Source organism: Ambystoma mexicanum, chromosome 11 (genome assembly GCF_040938575.1).
Source record: "Ambystoma mexicanum isolate Mex_15411 chromosome 11, UKY_AmexF1_1, whole genome shotgun sequence".
NCBI classification, from domain to species: domain Eukaryota; kingdom Metazoa; phylum Chordata; class Amphibia; order Caudata; family Ambystomatidae; genus Ambystoma; species Ambystoma mexicanum.
In genome coordinates this window covers 94,158,568-94,178,489 of record NC_090934.1, presented here as the reverse complement: position 1 = coordinate 94,178,489, position 19,922 = coordinate 94,158,568, and positions in this window count along the sequence as shown.

Genomic DNA, 19,922 nt, shown 5'->3' with positions numbered 1-19,922 from the left:
AGTGGTTGTAGGTGGAGATGAGATATGATTGGACTGAGGGATCACATGGTTTTTATGAGCTTATGAAAAACTTGACTTCCGGTCCAATCACTCACGAGACCGTCCCTCTATTTATGTCTTTGATTTATAGTAGAGGAATTTTGGATTTTCTATCTGACTTCTGTAAAGAACATTGTTTTGGTTTTGTTAAAAAAAACTTGATAGTGATGATGGGGAACGTGTCGTAGCCTTGGCCGAAGGGTGTTTGGAAAGACATTCCATAGGAGAAATTATGGGTATATTACCTGAGTGTTATGAGGAGTAGGTCAAGGTCTTTGATGAAGTTGAAGCAGGAGAGTTGCCTCCTCATAGGTCTTTTGACTGTAAAATCGATTTGGAAGATGGCAACATTTTAGCCAGTAGCAGAGTGTATGGCTTGACTGAGAAGTTAAATGAGTACTTGAAGGAGTATATTGACGAAAATCTGAAGAAAGGATTTATCAGGCATTCTCAGTCTCCAGCAGCCTCGCCACTTTTTTTTGTTCTGCAGAAGGAAGGGAAATTGAGGGCTTGCATAGACTATCGTTCTTTGAACAAGATTATAGTTAAGAATCGCTATCCCCTACCTCTGATTCCAGAAATGTTGGACTGCATTCAAGGGTCTTCCATTTTCACCAAATTAGATTTAAGGAGCTTACCATTTTGTCAGGGTTACGGAGGGGGACGAATTGAAAACAGCTTTTGAAACCCGCTTTGGATTACTCCAATATCAGGTAATGCCATTTGGTTTATGCAATGCCCTGGTCACTTTCCAATTTTTTTTATCAATGATGTACTCATTTTATATATAGATGACATTTTGATCTTCTCTAGGGACCCGGAGCAACATCGGCATCATGTTAGTCAAGTTTTAAAGAAGCTGTTAGACAACAATCTTTTTGCAAGTTTGGAGAAAAGTCAGTTCCATACTGAAGTGATGTAAATCTTGGGGTTTGTGATTTCCCCTCAGGGATTAGAGATGGACAACAAGAAAGTTCAGGCAGTAAAGGATTGGCCAAGTCCCACTAGAGTTAATGTTACGTTCACCTTATATCCGCAGGGGCATCTGGAAGGCTCTGAGATCTGGAACCCTGGATACGTAGTTGCCCAGTGCTGAATAATGAATCTGCAATTACAGAAGGGAGGATTTGTGATAACTGTCTCTAATGGGTGAAATCTCCCACCTCCCTGTGAGCGATTCCCTTCCCACTAGGTTCTTTTCTCACCTTAGTTATTTCTAGGGTGAGCTATCCGTCCTGCGTTTCTTGTGCAGGGGCGCTTGACGTTTGTTGGCGAGCTGCCCAAGTTGCTTCACTGGTGCAGTGCGCCTTCCTTGGGCCCAGGCCTGCTGTGACCCCGAATCTGCTGGTAGGCAGGTAGTTTTGTTAATTCTAAGTCTTTGTTCTGTTTAAGGTGGGAATTCATTAATGTCTTTATCTCCTTCTTTTCAGGTGCGAAGGTCTTGATGCTGGCGTGACGGATGGAGAGGCACGTTTCTAGGTAAGAGAAAGCGCGAAGCGCAGCACCTTTATTGTCTTTTAAAGCTAACCTGTGTTTTCTTCTTCTTCTCCTCACAGGCCGCTGTGGTGCTGCGAGTGGATGAGAGCGCGATGAAAAACAGGACCCCGAAATCTGTTAAGGTAAATACAGTGCTGTGCAGTTGTTTAATATTGAAAGCGAACCTGAATATGTCTCTTTTCCTTTGCAGATGTTGCTGTGGTGATCCGGATGGAAGCGTGGCATAGCGTGATGGAATTCAGGTAAGACTGATGGAATTCAATGTTTTGGAAGCACGCATTCTAATATTGTTTTTCCCTTCCTCGTTATTGCAGGTCGCAATGTTCGAACAGCAGCTGTGGTAGCAATTCGCCGGAAGTCCTTAAGCTTGTACTCACAGGTGAGTGATGTCTCTTCTTCTCTCGGTTTCCACAGATTGCAGCCCAGTTGAGATGCTGAGTGCTAGATGGTGTTTTCTCACGTAAAACAGAATAATCTTGTTCTTGAAGGATTACAGGAAGATGCTGAAGACCAAGAGCTAGACACGGTGAGTGTCACGCTGCTGGTTGCAGAATAACACAAAGCGTGTTCTGCAGTCAGGGTGTGGGTTTATATAGCCCAGGTAAAGTAGTACCAGGGAAAGTAGTTCCAGGCCTGCCACAACCAAAACACTAAACCGCATGGCTTGGTTCTTAGAATTAGACTGTGTGGGTGCTTCCATGTTGGATTTTTAGGCCCATGTACATAAATGGGACCTAGTTTGAACAGCCCGTCCTTCCTACATATGTGCCTGGTGCAAAAGGCGCCAGGACTGGCTCCAGGAGCCCTTTTGCAGTGGTTTTAAGGCCCTCAGGGTTCTGGTGGGGGCCTGCTTGTGGCACAACTTGTGCCCCCTCACAGTGGTCATGACAGTTAAAGACGTTCAGAGTTTTTTGGGTTTTGACAATTTCTATAGGAGATTTATTAAAGAATCTTCCTTAATAATTCCACTAATCAGTAAATGTTTAAAGAAAGGAGTGAAGTTTCTCTGGAGCGAGGAAGCTGAAGAAGCCTTTACCACTCTGAAAGAAAGATTTATCTCTGGTCTGATCCTGTTGCATCCTAATCCTGCTTAACCATTTTTTGTTGAAGCTGATGCCTCCAACTTGGCAATGGGAGCCATTTTGGCCCAAAGACATGGTGAAACGGGTCCATTGCATCCAGTCGCATACTTCTCAAGAAAATGTTCAATTGCTGAGAGTAATTATACTATCATGAACAAAGCATTACTGTCAATTAAGGCAGCATTTGAAGAATGGCAGCATTATTTGATGGGTGCTCGGCATACTGTTACTTTGTTGACAGATCATCGGAATCTGCTTTTTCTTAAGTGTCAGGACTGGCTGGGTTAGTTATGCTTTTAGAACTGGCTGGGTTAGTAACAGGAAGAGTTTGTTCATAGAATTAACATTGTGCTTGCCCAAGTCAAGATGGAGCGAAAGAAACTCAATCTGATTGGTTAAAGGAACAATGATATGTTTGGTTTGCCTGATTGGTGGAGAGGACAATGGGTTTGATTCTTGGGAGGTGAGCAAGATTCTAAACTGCCTTTCATACAGAGAAATTCAGTGGCTGGTTGTGTTTTAGTTAAGCTCCTTAAGTAAGGCCTTTTCAGAGTTCAGAAGATCTACTAAAGAAGTAAGAATTTCGGTTGCTGAACCATTTGAAACCAGAAGTCATCAGGTGGGATCGTTTCTTTAAAGATTTAAGATTGTCACAGTGAACTTTCATTTTATTTTTTTAAAGAACATTTAAAAGGTTAACCTAATTTCAAAGTCATTTGAGAAAAGAGACATTTACAGTTAAAGTTATTATTAAGGAAGACAAGTTTGAAGATTACGTAGGAGTTTTAAATGAAAATTAACTGCGTGTAATGTTCTTAAAGACTGTTAAAAGTGTGCGCGAGCTCGCAAGTTGTTGTTTACGTGTTTTTTGAAGATGCGCAGGTTTTCGGAGCGATAGAGCGCGTGTCCAAAAGATTGCGCGAGTGAATTTTAGCGCGTGTACATTTTAACGTGAATGACGTCTCATGAGAAAGCGCGTGTGGGTTTGCGATAGAGCGCGAGTCCATTTTGGTGAAGCTCGAGTGGTTTTAAGCGCGTGAACTGTTTTACGTGGAATCCATTTTGTCTCTCTGCGTGAGTTCGGTTGCGATAGAGCGCGAGTCCATTTTTACCAGCGCGTGTTATTTTTTAATCGCGTGTACGTATTTTTTCACGCACGTGTGTTTGCTAAGAATCGCGTGTGTATTTTAAACGCGAGCGCGTGTGTTTGTGAAGAATCGCGTGTGTATTTAAAACGCGAGGACAATTCTTCACGTCTTCTGACTTTCACGTGTTTATCGCACACGCTATTTTAAGGAAGAAACTATACGTTCTTATGTAAATAAAGAAAACAATTCACACGCATAAGGAAGCAAAATTCCAGGAAGTTGAAGAATGTTTATTTTCTTAATGTCATTTATGCAAATGGACTTCCATATTTCAGAGAAAGACTGCCACTATGAAAGCATTGAAAATTACATAAGACTAAAGAAAACTCTGAAGCAAGAAGAAAGTTTAATCCAGAAATGGTGTTTGCTAAACCATCACTTTAGAATTCTAGAGAGACTAAGTGGTTTGAACTATATGCACAACACAAGAGATATTTACAAGATATCACACACAGATTAATAGCCTCTAAGTCTTTTACTGAGGTTTAAGAGGTAATGAGTTTAGAGTTTATTTAAAATACTTTTAGAAAAGAGGTTTTCTTATTACATAAATAACCAGGTGTATTTGTTTACCACAGATACCAGAGCCTACCAGACGGTTGCAGGGCTGCAGTGTCTCCGTTATTATTTTATCCAAATTCCCCTTTCCCTTTCTTGGGGTTTTCAGCTCAGCTTTAAATTAAGGGTTGAGAGGTGAACTCCTAGTGAGGGTTTGTGGGGCCAGCATCAGCTCCTGTGGGATTCAGCCAAGCCGGACCCTGACATTAAGTCAGCCAGAACTCTGTCCCCCAGGCAATTGCGATGGTCCTTATTCTTTGAAGACTTTGATTTTTTGGTGGCCTATAGACCAGGAAAATTGAACAGGAAAGCTGATGCACTTTCAAGGCAATTTCCGGGAGGTGAGAAGGAGTCAGAAATAAGCCCTGAACCAGTAATTCCAGAGAAGCATTTTATTTCAGCAAACTCCTTTGAGGATGAAGATCTCCTAAAGCAAATTAAAAAGAGTTTGTCTATAAGTCAGATGGAGAATTGGGCACGGTTGGATCCTAGTAGACCTGTTTGTAAGGGATTATCGTATTTTGGCTCACAATTGTTTCTTGCAGATAGTAGACTTCAAAAGAAGATTTTGAAGGAGTGTCATGATTCAGCTTTGGCAGGCCATCCTGGGTATAAGAAAACATTGGAATTGATTCAATGATATTTTTGGTGGGAGAGTATGAAAGGAGATAGTTTGGAGTACGTAAAGACATGTGATATATGTGCCAAGACAACAAGTAGTGCCGGGAAGCCTGTTCGTCTTCTTGAACCTCTACCAATTCCTCCTCAGCCATGATTTTATTGTTGTTATGCCAAGGGATCAAGGTTGTTCAACAATTTTAGTTGTGGTAGATTGTTTTTCTAAAGAGACTCATTTTATACCCATGAAGATGGAGGTGACAGCTTCTAATTTGGCTCAAAGGTTTATTCAAGAGATTGTACGATTACATGGGTTACCCAGTCAAATTATATCTGACAGAGGGTCACAATTTATTTCTAAGTCCTGGAGGGAATTTTGTAAGAGTCTAGGCATGGAAGTTAAATGTACTACAGCTTATCAAAGCTAATGGGCAGGTGGAAAGAATAAACCAGGAATTGGAAAAATATTTGCGATGTTTTGTGAATGAGGAATCAGATTGGGTTAGATTGTTGTGGACAGCGGAATGTGCATACAATAACTCAAAAAAAGATTCGACCTCTATGTCTCCATTTCTTTGTGGTAGGGGGTGTCGTCCGCGGTTCATTGGGAAGATGAAGGATGATGAAGTTACGAGCCCTGCTATGAGTGAAAGACTAGAATCTTTTAAAAGGGGGTGGGCGAAGGCTATGGAAATGCTACAGAAGAGTAGGGTAGCTTACAAGAAATTTGCTGACAGAAAAAGGAGAGTGAGTACTAGTTATGTGGAGGGAGATTTGGTGTGGCTTTCTACTAGGAATCTCAGAGTGAAAGGATGAAATAAGTGTCCTAAATTTGTTGGACCTTTCGAGATCGAGAGAGTGATTGGATCAGTTTCAGTTAGACTGAAATTGCCTCTAGGTTTGAAGGTACATCCTGTTTTCATGTTAGCCTTCTAAAACCAGTGGTCAAGGGAACAAGGTTGGGTGTCATTCCCCAGTCCAATTCTGGAGAACAATTCACAAGAATTTGAAGTAAGTAGGATTTTGGATTCGAGAAAAGTCAGGGGGAACTTGCAGTATCTCACTGATTGGGAGTGCTATGGACCAGAGGAGAGAAGCTGGGAGTTTGAATCTGACATACATGCTAAAAGGCTGTTGGCAACATTTCCCAGAAAATTTCCTAATAAACCAGGCCCTGAGGTCAGAGCTTGAAGAGGGGGTACTGTCCGGTCTGTATGTATGTGAGAAGTAAGATCAGTGGTATGTCTGGGTTAGGTAAAAGTATTGGTTAATTGTGGGAAGGGAATTCATAATTGGTTGTACTTAACCTCCCCTTTACCGAGTGAGAGTTCCCCAAGTCATCATGGAGGAAGTGAGGCTGCTCACTGATTGGTGGAGTGAAGGGCTTCAGGGCAGCACTAACATTCTAAACTGCCTTTCATTGTTCATTACCTAGCAGGCAGGTTCTGCTTTTGTTAAGTTCCTGGTTTTAGGCCCAATTTGAAGTTAGTATGAGAAGATTTGGCAGAGAAATCCTTGAAATCTGCTTACCAGTTGATCAAGGACTACGTGGGACAGGCAATGCTGTTAATCCGGTGGGAGTGCAGTGTCTGTATCAAGTGGAAATAGGATTACCTTTCCATCAAGTTTGTTATCTTCATTAGTTATCTAGTGAGTTAGGTATTTAGGTTACTGCAGAGGGTTTACTCCTTAAAGACATTGGGCCTCATTACACGGTAGGTGGTAAGGGTTTACCGGTACCGGTATTTTACCGTTACCGGTAAACCCTTACCTCCTTACTACGAGGTCCCTTTGCGGGTTGGGGAATTTAACGCCTGCTTTTTGCAGGCGTTATAAAACGAACCCGCAAAGGGACCGGGGTGCTAATTACGGTACCGCAATTTGCGGTACCGTAATTAGCGCCTTCCCCATTCTCATTATGCCCTATGGGGCAAAAATGGGAATGGGGAAGGGCAATGGAGGAAGGAGGAATTACCGCCTTCCCAACCTTGGAATAGGGCGGTAATTCCCCTTTCCTCCAAGGCGGTACCCGTAAATTACCGGCATGAACCATGGCGTTAATAGCGCCATGGTTTACCGCCTACCGTGTAATGAGGCCCATTGACAAGTATAAGTTTGCTGGAAATCAACTCTATTTACTATGAAAGACATTCTGTAAAATACAAGTTGAACGTATGCTGAGACTGACATTTGAGCGGCATGCAAAGAATCCTTGCAAGTAGAAGTCATGCTGGCTTACAACAGTGTGGAAATGTGTGGTTAAAAAACTGTGAATGAAAGAAGACATTCTTACCTGCATGTTTTTAAAAGAAAGAAAGTCGGTGCAACAGCAAGAGGGTTAATTGATACTTTAAGAACTCTGCTGCAATACTTTCAAAGGGAAGTGAAAGACGCTATGTCCAGGGTTGATTCAAGGTGTTGATCTGTTTATTCATGAGATGAGATCTGGATTTTGCTGGATGTGCTTTCACTTACACGCAAGACAGGAACATGATGGAGTTGGAATGTCATGTAGTCACCTTTTGAGAGGATAAGGTGTTTTTCTGCCATTTGGAACTTAACTTCCCTTCAAAAGAATCCAAGTCTAATTGCAGGATACCCTAAGAACTCATCAGAATAACCAAAGTTACTTACAAGTGCAAATAACATCCTCCAAGTTGTTAATGGAGGGTTAACAGGTACTGATCCTATGAAGTAGTTTTGGATAATAGAGTTTGAAGGTTATTCTGTTTTCTGATTAACCTTTTTCCTTCCCTTCTGCAGATGTGCAGCCATTCAGAAGTTGGAGTCTCTGGTTTTTTATTTTCTCCACTTCCCCTTTCCCTTAGGAGTGTTAGTTCTTCAGCTTGTAATTTACACAGTTGTTGATCAGACAGTCTTGAGGGATCTCTGGGGTTCAGCAGCTCCCACAGACAAAAGTCAGGACCGGACAGCCAGTGGTGATACATAGGGTTGGATGGTGTTTTTTACCTAGACACAGGGTTAAGTGTTAGAGGGGTTTCGGATTCCTTTTATCCCTTTATTACAGTCAGTGTAGATTTCCCGAGCTAAGATGGAGGAATAGTGTGCTGGTCTGATCAGTTGGGAGAACAATGGCAGAGGTGTCAATGGGTGACTTTAGGATTCTAAAACTGCCTTTACTCTCTAGTATTTTCATGGCAGGTAATGTTTAATTTAAGCTCCTTAACTAAGGCCAAATCTAGAGTTCAGAAGAGGAGAAGCATCTGAAGAAAGAAGATTGCACCGGTTAAAACATTGTGGAATAAGAAGGCCACAGGTGGGAGTGCATCAAAATGAGAGACACTGTGTAATTAGACTTTTAACTGGCACAGAAGGCTGAGAGTGCAGTGCGTGCTGGAGGATTGTAAATATTTTTTTTTTAAGAGATGAGAAATTGTGTTAATATGTTGAAAAGCAGCAAATTGCAAAAAAGAATACTGTGAAACTGTTTTTGATGACTTTAAGGTCTGTACTATAAAACATGAAGATAACATTGTGCACGCGTATTACAGCGTGAGGAGGAATCGCTCTTCATAGAATCGCAGCACAAGTAGCTTGAGCCTAGTGGGGGAAGTCTGCACAAATTGAAGAACGGGTCAGGCTTTGCAGCACCCGTAGACCAAGAGGCAGAGGCAGTGCAGCCCATCAGATTTGAGGAGCGCAGCGTTACAAGTGCTCTGGAGAGTGAATCTAAGCATTAGTTTGGTGAAGCAGCAGCACGAAGAGGGACAAGTTAAATGTACATCACGCACATAGATATAGAAAGAGGACTAAAGTGTTCGCACGCAATTGGAAAATACGTTAGTTTGTGCGCTTGTGCATAGCTGGAGAGATAGTTTTGAGACTTGCGCACACCAGGAAAGGTTCACCAGGTAGTAAAAGAGCATCAGGCAGCATACTTAACTCGGGCCATAGTTTTTTCAGTTTACTTTTAAAAAGCTTCAACAAGGAAAAAAGCAGTTGCAGTGAAGCAAATCCAAGCATCAACATTAGATAAATGAGAAAAAGACTCATAAATGTTTGTGTGTACCATAGTTACAAGAAAAAGTACAGTTTAGTTATGGATAGTTAGATAGATTTACAGATTCCGAGCAAAGAATATTTTCAAGTCAAGAAGGAGAGTAAAGTTCTTCTCAATTAACCTCTCAGCTGTATGCAGAGATAGACAAGTAAAAGTGAAGCACATTATATTTTAAGAAAATATTTGAAGATTACAGCTCAGTAAAATTATAGTAATGAATGTAGTGCCTTTATTACCTGCAGATACCAGAATCCAGGAAACTGAAGCGAGGAGTGTCTGTCATTTGTTATTTTATCCACTACCCCTTTCCTGGGGTTTCTGACTCAGCTGTAAAACCTGGGGTTGTGCAGCAACCGTCCGGCGAAGGTCTGGGGGATCAGCACCAGCTCCTGCAGATTCCAGCTAACCTTTCATTACATAGAAATGAGAGACAAGAGGCTAGAGCTACACTCACTTTTGATATGGGAAATGGTCAAAAAAATGAGATACATCAGGCAGAAATATTATGAAAAGGGAGACACCGTGGGTACTGCTGGTGAACAGGGTGTAGAGAAGGGCTGACCAGATACATGGGGTTGATGGGACTCTGGAGGGTAACGGGGGAGATATCCCAGCACAATTTGCAGCCTACAACAGACAGTTGTACGCCCAACCAGCCACGGCTTTGAGAGAAGATATACATAAATATCTGAGTGACTTGCCTATGCCGGGACCTACTGATACGGAGGGACACTTATGGGAGGAGGTAGCGTTGGTGATAAAGCAATTAAAGACGGATAAGGCTCCAGAGGGGGACAGGTTCACTGCAGACTTTTACAAGCAATAGCAGGCTCTCTTGGTGGGATCCCTAACTGTCAGGTTCCTGTGTAAGCATTAGGTTGCATTCACTCCTGGGCACACTGGACACACCATGTATATAGTTTGCCTCATTATTAAACAAACATTGTGTATTATAGTGGGCCTATTTATTGTGCACTCTTGACAACCCTGTAATTTCCATGGAAGACATTGGGACTGAAACTTAGTACTCTATTTGGCAGACACCATGAATAGAGTACATTTGTTGGTACATTGTTATTAACTGTAGTAAAACGACTAAGTTGGTTTGGGCCTTAACATATTCCTTTCAGAAGATTGACTGTTTCCCTGGCCAAGATGGCGATAAAGGGCAGGACTCTTGATTGGTTGAAGGAGACGACAAAGGACAAACCTGAAAATTCTAAACTGTGAATAGGTCCTGTTGTTTTGAGCTCCAATATATTTTAGGCCTGAAGAAACCATCATATCAGCAATACATAAGAAGAAAACAAGAGTTTGTCAAGAAGAAGGAAGCTGAGCAGAGTGTTCACATCTTTAAGTTAAGTGCTGAGCAGCTGTGATTTCTTTAGAAGAATTAACATTAGTTTTAATTTGTTTTCTTTGTTAAATAGGTATATATGTGTTTCGTTTTGGTTCAGAAGTGTATTCTATTTAGTGGCAGGTAGGGAAGTTGTCCTTTAACTGTTCTTTTCTCATTAGTTACTTGTAAAGGCTTCAGTCTTTTTTTAGTAGATTTGCGCACGTGCGCCTTACTGGCCTAACTCCCGACTCCTGAGCTGTGTTCCGGTACGCCTTCAGCATAGTCTTGACTGTTTGTTCTGCTTCTACGCAGATTGCACTAGCAGAGTTGCCTTGACGATAAAGTGAACGTTTCCACTATATCGTGTTGCGTCATCTCCAGAATCAGCAGGATGAGGTTGGGGTAGCGGTGCGTTCATCTGGACAAGAAAGAAAGCCTTCAGTAAGCTGCTCAGCGACTTCATGTAAAAGAAGGTGAGGCGCGCTGCATTTCCTGCGCAATATTTGTTTGCTTTCATTAAAGGGTGAAATCAACTCTGACTACTAGGGTGACAAGATTTCAAAAGTAAAAAAACCAGGACAGGGCAAATAACATGAAGGTAGAACTAACTGTTGAAAGTGGCTGTCAAGGCACTACACTTCAGTAGCGGTTGGAAGAGAAGGGGGTTTAAGTGTTACTGTTCAAATAAACACATAACTGATTTATTACAAACTAACACTATCTTAAGTTGTACAAGGCAGCATTTCTTCTGTGCGGGATTGGGCATTCTTGCCCGTCAGCTATGAAGACATACCACCAAGATCCGGGACCACTGCCGTTTCAATGGAAACATAATATTGAGAAAGGGGACAGAGCACCAAATTCTGGGATGGTCCCAGGAAAATCAGGACGTCTGGTCACCCTAGACTAGCCAACACGTGTCACGCACATCAGGCACTCTTTCTGTCTAGTGAGAAAAATAACTTGCTCCATAATCATTAAAGACGAGGAGTTTTTTCTAAAACATGCCATCTTAAAAATAGATATTTATATAGGATTGAGAGGTATTTGAGTTTTATAATTCGTTGTGAGGCTGAAGCAGTCTGCACACCGGGTTATTTTTAAAACAGACAAGGCAGAAGAGCAAAAAGTAAACCTTGGATGTTGGGCTTCTGAACTACTGGAAATTTGAGGACCAATGTTTAGTAAAAAGGAAACTCTGGAAAGGTTGGAACGGTGGCATTAATGATAGTCCAGTCTTTCCCTTTACAAACGCTGAACTTTTCAGAAGATACTTTTTCTCTGCATTTTATACTGCAAGCTAAGATGTTCTTGTCTAAATCAGAAGCTACTGGTTTTTATACAATTTTGCCTCTAGGTTTTCGGCTTTGGAGTCTCAGGTAGTGTTATTATCCTATGGGTTAATGTGGGATAAGAAAAGGAAGAGCAGGAACATTAACCTTTATCTTTTCTCACCCCTGCAGGTTTCTGTCCAAGAGAGGAAGATCTAGAGTCAGTGTTTCATTGCTTTATCCAATTCCCCTTTCCCCCAGGGGTGTTGCGAGCTGAGCTGTTGAAAGAATTAGTTGAGAACAAAACACTTTTGTGGGTCTGTGGGGTTCGGCAGCTTCTGGGGAACTTCAGGAGGTAGGACCCGACACTAGCCAAGCTATTTAATTCGATCACAGGAGAGGGAACAATACCATCTTAGTTCTTACAGGCGTTAAAAGCGGTCATTCCGAAGCCGGGGAGAGACCACACATACTGTGTGTCATACAGGCTCATTTCCCTTTTAAATGTGGGCACCAAAATCTTTGCTAGAATACTTGCACCCCGAAACAAGGTTTACTTACCTAGGTTGATCCACCTGGATGAAACTGGGTTGATCTTGCAGAGGCAAGGATCCAATAATCTATGCAATAATCTCAATGCGCTGATTGTCAAAAGAGATGGAACCCTACTCCTCGCCCTGGATGCCAAAAAGACTTTTGACCGGGTTAGCAAGGCCTTTTTTCGGGGGGGGTTCTTTCTGCTATTGGGATGAGTCCAAAATGAATGGGGTGGATCTCGGCTCTGTACTCTAAGCCAAAGGCAAAGGTGGTGGTTAACGGGGGAGATTCCCAGGGCTTCCCATTAGAAAGGGGCACACAGCAAGGCTGCCTGCTATTGCTGCTTTTATACGCGCTGGTCATGGAACCTTGGGCTATAGGGATGAGAGCTGATGCAGGAATCTTGGTTGTCATGATGGGGGTGGAACACAAACAAAGCCTTTTTGCCGACAATGCCCTACTTTATATTACTACACCAAGTAAATCAGTGCCGGACCTGCTGGAGAGAATAGCTCGATATGGTAAGCTATCTGTTTTTAAAATTAGATTAGATAAATCGATAGCCTTTGTGGCCAGTGGGGTATCAGGTGCCGACAGGGATTACATAGGGACATTGCCGTTCAGATGGGCCGGACTAACGCTTTCTTGGATGGCCCGCCTGATCTGTATTAAGATGGTGGTCTTGCCCAAGTTTAGTTTCTTTTTCGAATGTTCCCAGTGGCGATTCCATCGGGCTTCTTAGATGAGGTGAAACGTGCTCTGCTGAAAATTCTTTGGGCGGGGATAAACATAGGATTGCATATAAGGTCCTGACCTTCCTGAAGGGCAGGAGGGCTGGATTACCGAACTTGAAACCCTACTATAGAGAGGCCCAACCCTGAATACTGGTCGACCACCTGGAACCTCAATCCAAAAAGCAGTCAGTGCATATTGATAATGTAATACTGGCCCCAGATCCGTTGGGGGTGGGGGGGTGGTTAGGTGTTTCCCGGTCCCAGATTACAAGGAGAGTGGTTCAACACCCGGTCTTGGCAGTTTTATGGTCCTCCTGGAGGGTGTCAGGCTGGTAATATCCACATCCAACGCAGGAGCTGCTGAGTCCCACGATCCCACTAAGATGTCTAGCTCACAACTAAACTGAACAGCTGAGTACTAGACACCCCTGGGGGGAAGGGGGAAAAGTGGATAAAATAACAAATCAGACACTGGATCTTCTATCTTCATCCGGTCTCTGCATGAGTGAAAATTGTTAAGCATTAAATAATATTACAAAACTAAACAACTATTATTTTATGAATATCAACAATCCTACCTGAATACCCTCTGCAAAAAGCCCAGAGGATGATAATTATTTCTATATATTTTTTTTTTAGTTTTGAAATAACTCCAACTCTTTTACCCTAAAAGCAAACTTTGGTGGTCATGTTTCATAACTGTGCTGCTGAAAACCAATGAACTGAATGTCATTACAAGTGACCAAACTGATGGAGGTTCCTTGTGGAAATAAATGAACTTGAAGAAAAGAAAATGTGTTTCCAAACAATGTCAATAAAACTGTGAACACAAACTCCAGAATGTCTCAAGAAGATGAGTCTTTTGAATGAAGCACACTTGAAAAAATAGTTGAAAACACAGAAATAATCTTTTGTTTTCCTTAAAATGGTACTATTTCCTTAATCAGTTCATTCCATTTGATTTACCTCTCTTTATGGAAATAGTTCAACAACCAAAGGAAATACCATTTAATGTTGAGTGCAGTTTTAAAGTAAGTTATTCCTCAAAAACGTCTTTGCATGTAATGAGATGCATTTGGAAGATTCCTCATATAATATGGTAAACAAGTCTTATATATTTTCCTCTTTGTTAAAAATACCTTGGCTCAAAAATAAATATCCTTCTTTGTGCTGCTTTTAAAAAAAAAAGGTTGCCTGTGCAGTCATTAACTTTAATAGCCTTTAAATATCATGTTTTCATGACATAATCTCTGATGAATGAGTTTGCCATGTAAAAACACTGGCTTCACAACACGTCTTTTAATCCTTGCACTTCAGAGGAGAAAATAACAGAAGGTAAGGCTAACTTTGGCAGTTCATTTAGATTAATTACATAAAAAGTACTTAGCTTATTTTTTGCTTTAGAAGACCTCTGTGTTTTCTTCCACAGGGAAAATTAATTTCTTTAGAGTAGATGTAACTTGAATGAGTTGTTTCTTTTTCTTTTAGTGTTGAAGATATTTTCTTAAGAGTTTTCCAAGGCCCAAAACACAGGAGATAAACAGAAACATGACCAGCTCAGGAAACTAAACTAATGAAAGGCAGTTTAGAATGTTGAGAGTCACACCATTGTCAACCTGCCACCCAATCAGAACTCCTGCCTCTGCCCTCCATCTTGGCTTGGGGTATCTGCAGTACTCTGAATATGGAAGTTAAGGCCCAACCATTTTAACAGTGAAAGGACTATATTTAGTTTTTAAACCTAACAATGAAATAAACAAAGAACATAAGGATAATAATTCTTTAATTACCACCTATTTACTATGGAACCTGACAGTACCCCCTCTCCAAGCCCTCCCTCCCGGACCAGGCTTGAAAGGATACTTCCTATGAAATTTGGCGACAAAAATTGGAGCATGGACATCACTAGCAAATTCCCAAGAGCGTTCCTCAGGCCCAAAACCTTTCCAGTCTATTAAATACTGAAGTTTTCCACGACTTCTTCTAGAGTCCAAAATTGCTCTGACCTCAAATTCTTCAGATTGATTCTCCACTAAAACTGGACTAGGAGGAACTCCTAATCTAGTTCCATCCACAAATGGTTTTAACTGACTAATGTGAAATGTTGGATGTACTTTTAAATTTTCGGGAAGTTTCAATCTAACTGCAACTGGATTTATCACAGTCTCAATCTCAAAAGGACCTATAAATCTTGGACTAAATTTAGTTCGACCCTTGATTTTCAAATTCTTGGTAGACAACCAGACTTTATTCCCAACACAAAATTCTAGCCCAGGCTTGCGTTTAACATCAGCAAATCTCTTATAACTAGCCTTACTCAATTGAAGTGCCTTGACTGCTCGTACCAAATTGTCCTTCATAGTCTGTAATCTAATCTCAACTGCTGGACTACCAATGTCTTTCTCTATCTGTTCTCTAAGGAAACGAGGATGGAAACCACGACTACAGAAAAAAGGTGACATGGAAGTAGAATCCTTCATAGAATTATTATATGCAAATTCTGCTATCCAAATTAGATCTACCCAACTGTCTCCTGCTTGCAAGTAACATCTTAAGTACTTTTCCAACTCTTGATTAACACGTTCCACTTGACCATTAGTCTCGGGATGATATCCAGATGTTAATTTAACTTCCACACCAAGACTTCTACAAAAGGCCCTCCAAAATTTTGAAATAAACTGAGAACCTCTATCAGAAATCACCTGACTAGGTAAACCATGCAGCCGAACAATGCCTTGAGAAAAATGCTGTGCCAAACTTTCTGCAGTAACTTCCCCTTTAATTGGAATAAAATGACTTTCTTTAGTAAGTAAATCAACAACAACCAAAATTGTAGAACAACCCTGATCCTTAGGGAGATCAACTATAAAATCCATAGAAATAGTATGCCACGGATGCGGCGGAATTGGAAGAGGTTCTAATAAACCCATTGGTTTACCCACATGTGACTTGGCTCTAATACAAGTCTCACAAGTCTTAACAAAGTTTAAAATGTCACTTCTCATTGTATCCCACCAAAATTCCCTCCTGACCAACTCTAAAGTTTTTCTAAACCCTGGATGACCTGAGAGTTTTGATTCATGACAATCAATCAAAATTTTTTCACGGAGCTTCTCTGAAGGAAGATATAATCTAGTGTCGAAATATGGTAAACCATTTTTAATTTTTCTCACTGGGTCCTGTCTCACCCATTCATCCATTTGTTCAGAAGTCATACAGTCTTGAATTTCTTTAGAAAAACTTCCTTCATCAAAAACTCCTGCCACAATAAAATGTTCAGAGGAAATCACAGGTTGTTGATCAATCTCCTTCAATTGTTCACTACCAGGAAACTGACGAGACAAAGCATCTGCCTTTCCATTTTGACTTCCAGGTTTAAAAGTAATTACAAAATCATAATCTGAAAAGAATAATGACCATCTTAATTGTCTGGGTGTTAAAGTTTTAGCTGATTTTAAAAATAAAAGATTTCGGTGATCAGTCAAAACTGTCACAGTGTGTCTAGCACCATTTAAATAATGGCGCCATTCCTCAAAGGCTGCCTTGATCGCTAAAAGCTCACGATCCATGATGGTATAATTGATTTCAGCTGAAGAAAATTTTTTGGAAAAATAAGCAACTGGATGCAATTGTCCAGTGTTTTCATGCCTTTGAGATAAAACCGCTCCCATAGCCAGATTGGAGGCGTCTGCCTCAACAAAAAAAGGCTTAGAAGGATCAGGATGTAAAAGCACAGGTCCTGTAATGAAACGATCTTTCAAAACCTGAAAAGCCTCTTCAGCTTCTTCACTCCAAATGAATTTTACTCCTTTCTTAAGAAGTTTAGTAATAGGAGTAATGATTTGAGAGAATCCTTCGATAAATCTCCTATAAAAATTGGCAAAGCCCAAAAAACTCTGCACCTCCTTAACTTTAGTCGGAGATGGCCAGTCTTTGACAGCCTTAATCTTCTTTAAATCCATCTCCAACCCACCAGGAGTAATCACAAAACCAAGGAATTCAACTGAAGAAGTATGAAATTGGCTTTTTTCCAATTTTGCAAATAAATGGTTTTCTCTCAATTTTTGTAGGACCAATTTTACATGACTTTGATGTTGTTTCAAATCTTGTGAATAAATCAAAATATCATCGATGTAGACTACAACAAAAATGTCCAGAAACTCACGTAGAACTTCATTAATAAAAAACTGAAATGAAGCTGGGGCATTACATAATCCAAAAGGCATCACTAAATATTCAAATAATCCATACTTAGTCTTGAAAGCTGTCTTCCATTCATCTCCCTCTTTTACTCTAACAAGATGATAAGCACCTCTCAAATCCAATTTAGAAAATATTTCAGCTCCTTGTATCTGATCTAACATAACTGAAATTAAAGGAAGTGGATATCTGTTTTTGATGGTTACCTTATTTAGAGCTTTATAATCAATACAAGTCCTCAATGTTCCCTCTTTTTTAGGCACAAAAAATAAAGGAGATGCCACCGGGGACTTGGAATGTCTAATGAAACCCTTTGCTAAATTTTCAGTTAAATACTCCTTAAGGTAATCGTTTTCCTTTTCAGTAAGTGCATAAACCCTGCTACAAGGTAAAGTGGCTCCTGGTTCAAGTTCTATCTTACAATCAAATGGTCTATGAGGAGGAAGACCACCTGCCACTACCTCATCAAAGACATCACTGAATTCTTTGTAGCAATCAGGTAACTCTCCCATAACAGCTCCAATAGTATGAGAGCGAAAAAGAGCTCCAACCTCTCCTAAGAACCTTGCACCCTTAACATCATCAATCTGAGTATCTTCAAGGGATTTACCTTCAAAACAATGTTCCTTACAAAAATTGGAATTTAATTCAATCACCCTTCTGCCCCAATCAATCAAAGGATTATGATGTGTAAGCCAGGGCATGCCTAAAATAATCTTCAATTGTGGAGCATCGATAATCTCAAAAATCAACTCCTCTCCATGGTTCCCTGCCATAATCATTAGTAAGGGAGAAGTTTCATGTGTGATTGGTCCTGAAGTTAATTCTGATCCATCCACTGAACTAACCTGCTCAGATAAAACCTTCTTCACTAAGGGAATACCTAAACTCTTTGCTACTCCCCAATCCATAAAATTCCCAGTTGCTCCTGAATCAATTATCACAGGACCACTACCCACCAATTTCTTTTCAAAAATCAAGGATACATTAATTGTTATGTGAGGAACTGCCGCCTGAAGAGTATTGGCTACTTGATGATACTTGCCGTCAGGATTTTGTACTTTCTTTGGAGTGTAAGGGCAGTTCCCAAGAAAATGTCCACTCCTTCCGCAATAAAGACAGAGATTATTATTTCTTCGCCTATCTCTTTCCTCCTTAGAAAGAGGTCCTCTAGTTCTTCCTGAACTTTCAGAATTTTTTGACCTAAAATCTCTATTTACAAACTCCAGCCTAGGTCTATCAAATCTAGGATTAGATTTATTCTCTTGTTTATTGTCTCCCCTCCTACGCTCCAATCTTCTTTCATAGAGGCGAAAATCTAACTGTACAACTAAATCCATCAAGGCGTCACAAGAAGTTGGTCTATTTACCACCCCAGACAAGGCGTCTTTCAATTCATCCCTTAAACCTCTGTAAAAAAGGGATGCTCTCTTCTCTTCTGGCCAGTTACTTTCAACAACTAGAGTCTTAAATTGGGTAATATAACTTACTAACTCTCGATTCCCCTGTTTTAACTCAAGCAGTTCACCATCAACTTGTAAGGATTCCTGACGTTTATCAAATAACTTACTGAACTCCTCCTTAAATAATTTAAAATCATACAAAGCTAAATCTTTTTGTTTAACCAACACTCCTGCCCAACTAGCAGCCTCCCCTGAAAGATAAGATATCATAAATGTTATCTTTGACATATCAGAAGAAAACACTTCCGGCCTACTTAAAAAATGTAATTCACATTGAGTGAAAAATGTTTGAAATCTTTTAGCCTCACCAGAAAAACGTTCAGGTGGTGCCAGAGGCACCGGTAAAATTAAAGACTTTAAACCTCCAATTGCTCCTAACCCAGAATCTCCTCTCTGTCTAGAACCTTCCCTTTCCAGAACTGGGGGTTCCAAAATCTGTTCTTCTCTCCTACCTACCAACCTTTCTTCTGACATTTCCTGAATATGTGTTACCTTAATATTTAACTCCTCAATCTTTTTATTTAAAAGGACATTCTCATTTATAGAAACCCTTAATTCTTCCCTCAACTCCTTAATCATATCCCCCAAGGCTTCCATAATTATTCTGGGAAGTGGTCTCAGCAGCTCAGGCGAAGTTAACTACTTGGGCCTTTCATTCTGTCAGGCTGGTAATATCCACATCCAACGCAGGAGCTGCTGAGTCCCACGATCCCACTAAGATGTCTAGCTCACAACTAAACTGAACAGCTGAGTACTAGACACCCCTGGGGGGAAGGGGGAAAAGTGGATAAAATAACAAATCAGACACTGGATCTTCTATCTTCATCCGGTCTCTGCATGAGTGAAAATTGTTAAGCATTAAATAATATTACAAAACTAAACAACTATTATTTTATGAATATCAACAATCCTACCTGAATACCCTCTGCAAAAAGCCCAGAGGATGATAATTATTTCTATATATTTTTTTTTTAGTTTTGAAATAACTCCAACTCTTTTACCCTAAAAGCAAACTTTGGTGGTCATGTTTCATAACTGTGCTGCTGAAAACCAATGAACTGAATGTCATTACAAGTGACCAAACTGATGGAGGTTCCTTGTGGAAATAAATGAACTTGAAGAAAAGAAAATGTGTTTCCAAACAATGTCAATAAAACTGTGAACACAAACTCCAGAATGTCTCAAGAAGATGAGTCTTTTGAATGAAGCACACTTGAAAAAATAGTTGAAAACACAGAAATAATCTTTTGTTTTCCTTAAAATGGTACTATTTCCTTAATCAGTTCATTCCATTTGATTTACCTCTCTTTATGGAAATAGTTCAACAACCAAAGGAAATACCATTTAATGTTGAGTGCAGTTTTAAAGTAAGTTATTCCTCAAAAACGTCTTTGCATGTAATGAGATGCATTTGG